Raw genomic sequence first — 8,474 nt, forward strand, 5'->3', positions numbered from 1 at the left:
CATTTTGAACGTCATTTCTGTCTGACTGTCTGGGCTATGCTACCTCCATGAAACAAAGAGGACTGAGTCCCAGATGGCAGAAACTACAGCATTTCTGCAATCTTGTAAAAAAAAAAAAATGGAAGAAAAAACAAAAGAACTCAGCCCTGGCTGGGGAAACTCAGTTGGTTAGAGTGTCATCCCAATATGTCAAGTTTGCAGGCTCAATCTTTGGTCAGGGCACATACAAAAATCAACCAATGAATGCATAAATGAGTAAATAACAAATTGATGCTTCTCTCTCTCTCTTTCTCCTCTCTCTCTCTCTCTCTCTCTCTCTCTCTCTCTCTCTCTCTCTTCCCTCTCTCTAAAAGTTAATGAAAATTTAAAAATAAAGAAACCCTGTTAGAGATTGTCTCTCTGTTATGAATCTCTAAAGCTTTCTATCATATCCACCTAAAGCCCAAATATGCCAAGTCAGATCTCCTCAAACTATCTACTATTCAGAATTCTGGGGGGGGGGGGGGGGGAGGGAAACATCTTTGAAGTACACAACTCTTTCTTTAGGTCACATTCTGTACAAGTGGGTATCAGAATCCAAGGACACATTTGTTTAACATCCAAGGGTGGGCTTATGAGATCCATTACCTGTGAAGGGACAGATGAATTTGGGTGGTGACGGGTGGGAAAGGGAACACACACAACAGAGGGCTGCACTCCATGAGGATGGGCCGGTTTAGGAAGAGGAGCTTGAACAAAATGTGTGCGTCATTTCACCGTCGATGTGTCCGTGTAGATGTTAGCAATTCTGAAAAAAGTGATTAGACGGTGTCTGGTAAGAAGTGACGTGATAGACTCACCAAGCTTCAACTTACTCAATTATCTAGTCTGCTGTAACTGTTTATTTAAAGTTGATTCATCTTGCCCAGTGTGCACTCTATTCCCAATACCAAGAGAGCCTCTTGTTTTCAAGAGGAGGAAGACTTTTTCTTTAACTTTCCATTAAACTTTAAAAAATTATAACCTGTAATAGTATTTGGAGTTGAAGTTCCACAAAGCAATCTCCTTTAAGTTCACAACCCACTTAGTATTTACAGAGAAATCCTTTATAGAATCTTTGTCCTGGTGTCCTGACACCCCTGGCAAAAACATTTTGTATATGGCTACACTATTTAGAGTGAAATGGTTAACCACAGGCAGACCTAGTTTCAAATCCCCATTCTACTTTTTAGCCTTCAGCAAGTTATCTTCATTAAGATTCCGTGTTTTTTTTTCAAAGGTAAAATGTTGGTGAGGGGAATTATCACACCTACCTTATAGGTTTTTTGCGAATGTTAAATAAGGTAACTCGTCTAAAGCACATAGCACAGTGCCCAGCACATAGTAAATGAAGGTATTACTGTTACCCGTTTCAGGGTGCTATTACTACAAGAAAACAATAATGACAAGGCTTATTGTCACCATTTTATTTCATTAATTAAATATTTTATATCTATCTCTTTTCAAAAAAGTATTTTTAGACAGTTCACAGTAAGAAATAGTAGTAACACGGATAAAATCAGAAGGTAGGCACAGCAGAGAGGAAGTTCACAGACAGGCTCAATGTGGAGATCAAGGTAGAGTCACAATGAAACTAATGAAGCATAGGCCCCTTCCGCACCATCAGTGTTCACATGGCCATGAGGTTTGGTAAAATTTGCCCACAATTGGCTAAGACTGCTGTCTCTTACCACCCCCCTAGTCCCTCCATCCTGCTTCTCCTAAATGCCTATGGTGTTGAAATAGCCATGGGCATTTTGAGGAAGTTGAAATAGGGAGACATTTCATTTGGGAGTAGCGCAATATATTTATGTGATTCACAGTCAACTTCTGTGAATAGTTAAAATATTACTAGCCATTCTCTTGTAGGAATGGCTCCTAGAAATATTCCTACTTCCCATGCCTAGCTCTCAGTACCTACTCATTCTACAAGTGACCCAAAGATACAAGGCCAGAAATCATATTGTCTGGATTCCCCCACTAGCGATATGACTCCAGAAAAATAAATTAATAAGTGTCAAAGATAGCAAGGTCTTTTATAAAATAAAATTCTAGAAATAATTTCCTCTGTAGCATTTTATATGATGAATAGAATGCTGATATAGTGCAGTTTTCAACTTTATTTTATGGAAATGTCCTTCATTAGGCTTGAGATTCTGTTTGGCTCATCTCTTTTAGCCTCATCTTTCACTACTCTCAGTCATGAAGTGTTTTCCAGCCATTTAGACTTCTAGAGTTGTTCAAATTAACATTGCTCATTCTTCCTCCAGACTTCATCAATACTGTGTTGTGCCTTGAACACTTTCTATGCTCTTTTGGCCACCTTGAACTCAGACATAAGGTTATGTCTGATATCTCACTTCCTCTGGGATACCTTCTATAAAATCCCTCCTACAACCGATATTACCTGTAATATTACAATGTCTAGATCCACTATTGGATAAATGTCTCCATGAAGGCACAGACTCTATCTACAGTGTCCACCATAATTAACACCATTCATGCAAACTGTGCCTGGAACACACAGGGCACTAATAGGAGCAGGTTTCCTATGTCTATCACTCATTTGGGAGCTTTAGTAAATGTAACTTAGAGAAGGTGATTTCTTTTTCTTTTTTTTTCCCATTTTTTTTTTATTGCTTAAAGTATTACAAAGGGTATTACATATGTGTCCATTTTTTCCCCCCGCCCTTGACAGTCCCCTAGCCTCCCCTATCCCCCAGTGTCTTATGTCCATTGGTTATGCTTATATGCATGCATACAAGTCCTTTGGTTGATCTCTTACCCCCTTCCCTCCTGCCCCCCAACCCTCCCCGGCCTTCCTGCTGCAGTTTGACAATCTGTTTGAGGCAGCTCTGCCTCTGTATCTATTATTGTTCAAAAGTTTATAATGGTCTCTATCATCCATGAATGAGTGAGATCATGTGGTATTTTCCCTTCATTGACTGGCTTATTTCACTTAGCATAATGCTCTCCAGTTCCATCCATGTCATTGCAAATGGTAAAAGTTCAAGAAGGTGATTTTTTAAAGGAGCTAAATTAATCTAAATGTATGGGCTCCTGATAGTATGACTTAATCCATGGACAGATCTTGGAGTTCCTAGGGGAGTGGTTGAATAGCTTTTTTCCTAAAACCACTTCTCTCAATCTGGCATGTCATCAGAACTGAACTGTAGCTATTTTAAGGTTCTCTTAGACCAAAAGTCCAAAATATTAGTATTCTGCTCTGCTGATGGACAATATCATATGCTTTGGAAAACATAAAGACAGGTTCTTGTTAAGAAAGGGGAAACACAGTGAAGTCTAATGATTTTCCCAAAGTCCCAGGGCTGATGGGTGATCAAACAAGAACTAGAAACTAGACACTCTGACTCTGTGATTTTTTTTCTCCACAGTTAAAATCAAGACAATAGCAACCATTGTTATGAAACGAAAAGCTAGGTAAGCTGTGTGTTAACCTCTTTGCTTCAATGCAAGTCAAGGCAGCATGGAGTAGAGGAAGAACAGAATGGGGATTCTGGAGCCAAACAATCTGATGTTAGCCATTTATTGGCTGTGTAACCCTGAACAAGCTACTTATTTTTTTGTCTGGATTTTCTTATCATAAAATATAGATAATAATAGAATTTACCTCATGGGGTTGTTAAATCCATGATAAGTGGATGCTTAGAGCAGCATCCTTTTTGCAAATGGTCAATAAATATATTGTCTCCATGATAAAATGACATTACAACCAGCTTATATGAAGTATTAGAAGTTTAAAAACATCTAACCCATATGAAGCACCTGTATGCATTGGGTACTGTTCTAAGCACAGTAAACACCATTACTCACTATTTCAAACCTCAAGATCTGTGTTCTTAACCATTGGGTTACATTTTCTTCTGAGGATGAAGAGAGAAAATGGAGAACAAGACAGTCTTCTTCAATTCTAAATCATTTTAAAGATGATCTTGAGTACATATATGAGAGTGATTACTCAGAGCGCCAAGAAGTAAACACTACCTCAGAGGGTGGTCCAAATAAATTAGCACCCACCAGCTGTAACTCACCGACACCACAGAGTAACATTGCATTTGTAGACTGAAAACTGGGCTTAAACTAGAGAAGTCTGATACATTTCATGATTTAATTTTTTCTAGGTTCTAATTATGTATGTTTTATTGCTCCTTGGATGGTTTTTGTTTCTTATTTTTATTGTTTTGGTGTTTTTTTGTTTTGTTTTGTTTAATGAATATGCATAATAAGGTGAAACAGTCCTCAAGAATCTTTAGGAAATATATCACTGGTCAGTGTTAAAGCAACTATTAAGCAAGCCCTAATCATAATCACAGGTAAGTAACCTTTATATACCTATTTATTTATAATACTTATTTGCACTATGTGCTAAGAACTTTAAATATTATCCATTAAATTCTCAACAAACCAATGAAGAAAAGACTTTTCTTCTTTACAAGTGAAGAAACTGAGATTAATGGGATTAATTCACTTGACCAAGATTTGAAAACAAGTAAATCATTGTATGAAGCCAGAATTGAAGCCCAATTCTGAGTTCTGACTCCGAAAATTTCCTACCTTGTGCAGATTGGGTGGACACCTACGCTGGGGCTTTGCATGAGAGGCCACTCGGGAAATGTTTATGGAATAAAACATTATTAACCATTTAATATGTGAGAAATTAAATCACACCCCTCTCTCTTAGGCTGGAAGAGTTTCTCAAATTTAGGGCCTGAGGATATGCTATATGAATGGTTCCAGACAGAAGTCAAGTTTGTGAATTCTTAGACACTACTTGGTCACCAAAATTGAATTCCTAAGACAACTTTATCTCAATTGTCTCAAGTTCAGTCAGTCTGCAGTGTTGGAGTATTTTGCGAAAAATAATACAAAGACCTTCAGCTCGACATTAGTGCTTAGAAGAGAGGATTTATTTGCTCTAAGAATTATGACTGTTTTTATTACTCTTAGTCCTTAGTAAATCATTATAAGGTGTAATGTGGAACCATACAAGTAACCCATGTATTGATCCATTAGTCATCGATCATCACTCAGTGCCTGCTAGGTACCAGACACTTTATATACATTATTTCATTTCTTTCTTAGAATAAACTTATTACTCCCTAATTTACTGAACAGGAAATTGAATAGTTGGATAATCTGTGAAAAGTTTCAACTAGGGTCTGGCAATGCCAAAGTCTGGCCTCTTTCTACCACACCTAGAGTAAAAAAATCAGAAGACTGCTGCTCCCAGTGGTTTAAACTCTAGGGACAATGAGAAAAATCTCAATAATTGGAGGAAAAGAAAAGTGGGGAGGTCACAGATTCTTAGAGGATATGAGTTCTCTTTCAGGGAAAAATAAAAGTGATTTTACACACACACACACACACACACACACACACACACACACACACACACATACACACGAATACTTATATACAATGTCATGGATTACAGATCCCAGTTAGGAAGACTTGTTTTATGGACAAGATAACAAATAGAGAGAAGGGGCAGGGAACAGATACACAAACTTTTTAAAAAGCCAAATCATAAACATGTTCAAAAACAGTTGTAATGGTTTGGAGGGGAAAGAATTTATAAAATAAGTAGAGATAACTGGTGTAGAAAGGAAAAGGTTACAAAGGACTGGTTTCAAGATATTATATCAAGTTTTTAAAGAAAAAAGAGACTTGGTTGTTCTCTCAATCCAAGCTACCACTACTAAGAGTTTACCCATTCAATAGCTTGGCTAGATTTTTAAAACAGATTGTTTCATAACCACTAACCATCCTGTGGCAGAGAGAACAGGATAGATAGAGAAGAGGGTAAAAAGTGAGGTTTAGTGACATCTCCCAATAACCTACCTGGCTAAGGCCAAAATAAAAACTCCAGCTTCTGTGTGAAGGGTACAAGAGGCCAGGGTCAGCGGACATTTCACCTCCATGAATACACTGTACTCTGAGCATCCTGCCACTTGAAAATTCATCTTGCCCTGACTGGTTTGGCTGAGTGGATAGAGCGTTGGCCTGCGGACTGAAGGGTCCCGGGTTCGATTCCGGTCAAGGGCATGTACCTTGGTTGCTGGCACATACCCAGTAGGGAGTGTGCAGGAGGCAGCTGATCGACGTTTCTCTCCCATCGATGTTTCTAACTCTCTATCCCTCTCCCTTCCTCTCTGTAAAAAATCAATAAAATATATCTTAAAAAAAGAAAATTCATCTTAATGTACATACAGTATGTACAGTATCATAATTTCTATTCAGTTTCTACAAAATCCAACAAAAACAGCCAGGCACTTGGAGCAGATATACCTTTGCACATCTTGGAAACATACAGACTTAAAAGGTATTTAAAGCTTAATTTAAAGTCAAATACTCTCAGCTTTGCGCAGTGGCAGTATCATAGCCAATGAGGCTTACCAGAGGCAAGATTATTATTAATTGAAAAAATAATAATAAAAATAAAGTCAAATACTCTGGAGCAATTTTAATTTGTGGTACTAAATTCAGGGTGTGGGAGTGGGGCTAAGAAATGCAGTTTTAGCCTGGCCGGCATGGCTCAGTGCTTGAGCATCAAACTATGAACTAGGAGGTGGCCGTTTGCTTCCCGGTCAGGGCACGTACCCAGGTTGCTGGCTCGATTCCCAGTGTGGGGCGTGCAGAAGGCAGCGATCAATGATTCTCTCTCATCATTGATGTTTCTATCTCTCTCTCCCTTTCCCTTCCCCTCTGACATTAATAAAAATACATTTTTTAAAAGAAAGAAATACAGTTGTTAGTTGGCTCAAGAGAAAGGACATGGCACCTCCCGTGCCGTGGGAGAACAGTGGCCTGGGCGACCACTGGGTGAACTGATATGCACAATCATACAAAGTAGGAACCAGCTTTTGGCATCAAATTTCAACATTCTTAATTTTCAAATGCAAACATTATAATAAGCAAACATCACCACTGAGAATGTTTTCTCTTGTGGAGCCGTAAGGGAACAGCAGAATCCAAGTTCAGCAAAGACAGTAAAGCTTGTTCTTGTCAATGAAAAGTATCATTGTCCCATTTATTTAGAAATAAAATCTTTATTATGATAAGTCAGGTTTCCCAAAAAATCCATAACATAACCCCTTCAGTGAGTTTCTCAGCTCATAGTTTAAAGAAGTTGTATTGTCATGAAAAGCTGAGAGTCCATTTGCTGTTTTGCCCAGCGCCTCTAAAACTCTGAATCCCCACAGGCTGAACTATATTGGAGTTCAGAAAGAACACTGTGTAACCTTATGTAATTTGAATAAAATCAACCCACTGAGTTGTCCATGACATTCCAGTTCATTTTAATTATATATTAAATGTACATTAATTAAACATTAAATACATATATTGACCTGCCTTTTAATGATGTTCAGTGATATATGACCATAGCATATAGTCAATATTCATCTTTGTTTCCTAGATGTCTTTGTATAAACAAAGTTTCTATACCTGAAAATCCCCAAATTCATCAAGGAAAGCATCATCTAAAACTTACTGCTACAAGCTCATTTTCCTAGACTGTTATTATACATAATAAGAGACTTGATTTGACATCTCCTATAATAACACATTACAGATTTTACATTGGATGTGTTTTTTTACCTTAAACTCTTGTGGCGGCAAGACCATTTTCCTCAAAGCTGATTGGTTGTGCAGGTCTGCAGCAGTGCTTAAATGCGACCTTGCTATCCCAAGCTCTTCTGACAAGGAGGAGCCTTTTGGTACAGAACATGACATCTTCATGAAGAATTTGTTTTATTATTAAGAAATAAATGTGTCTTGCTTCTTGAAATCTCTCTGGCTTCAGCAATTTGTAGTCATTTCCACTGCAGACCATTAAGAATATATTTCAAAGACAGACTAGCAAAGTACAAGTTATTTCTTAAATATTGGAGCTTCTAATTGGGTGAGTATGTATTAGAGATTATCAACACAAATAATATAGAGCCAAAAAAGGAACTTAGGTCAGAGATATTGGTTGACTTCCTTATTGCATTCTTTGATATTCATTGTATAACCATGTTTTGCAGACTGATCTTCTGATAAAACTTGAAACTCGTTGGCTTATTGGGTGTATTTGTTTTTTTTTTATAAGTTTGCTTCCAACCTACTTAATCTCATTTAACACTGTGATTTTATACATTTTTCCAATAAAGCAGTAAAGTTTTGTCAACACTGCACTAGAAGTATCCCAAGTACAATGCCTGGGTCATTTTCTCTCTGATTTAGTTTTCACATTCCCTTAGAACAACACACTAAGCTTGATTTTTGAAGACCCCTAATGAGGACATGATTGGGCAAAATAATTAACATTTCATCTGAGCCTTAGAACTGAAGCTTTACTATTCATTTCATTTGCTTGTTTCATTTCTATATTGAGTTTTTCTCATGCCAAATGTGTATTTTTCTTAAAGGCTTATGAAAATTTTGGTGAAAAA

At 37.5% G+C, this 8,474-nt stretch overlaps 1 pseudogene; it reads left to right on the forward strand.

Annotated features, from left to right (window-relative positions):
* Positions 1-6,395: 6,395 nt before the first annotated feature.
* Positions 6,396-6,525, forward strand: LOC118661068 (annotated as a pseudogene).
* The last annotated feature ends 1,949 nt before the right edge of the window (positions 6,526-8,474 follow it).

Source organism: Myotis myotis, unplaced genomic scaffold, assembly GCF_014108235.1.
Source record: "Myotis myotis isolate mMyoMyo1 unplaced genomic scaffold, mMyoMyo1.p scaffold_m19_p_1, whole genome shotgun sequence".
Classification (NCBI taxonomy): Eukaryota; Metazoa; Chordata; class Mammalia; order Chiroptera; family Vespertilionidae; genus Myotis; species Myotis myotis.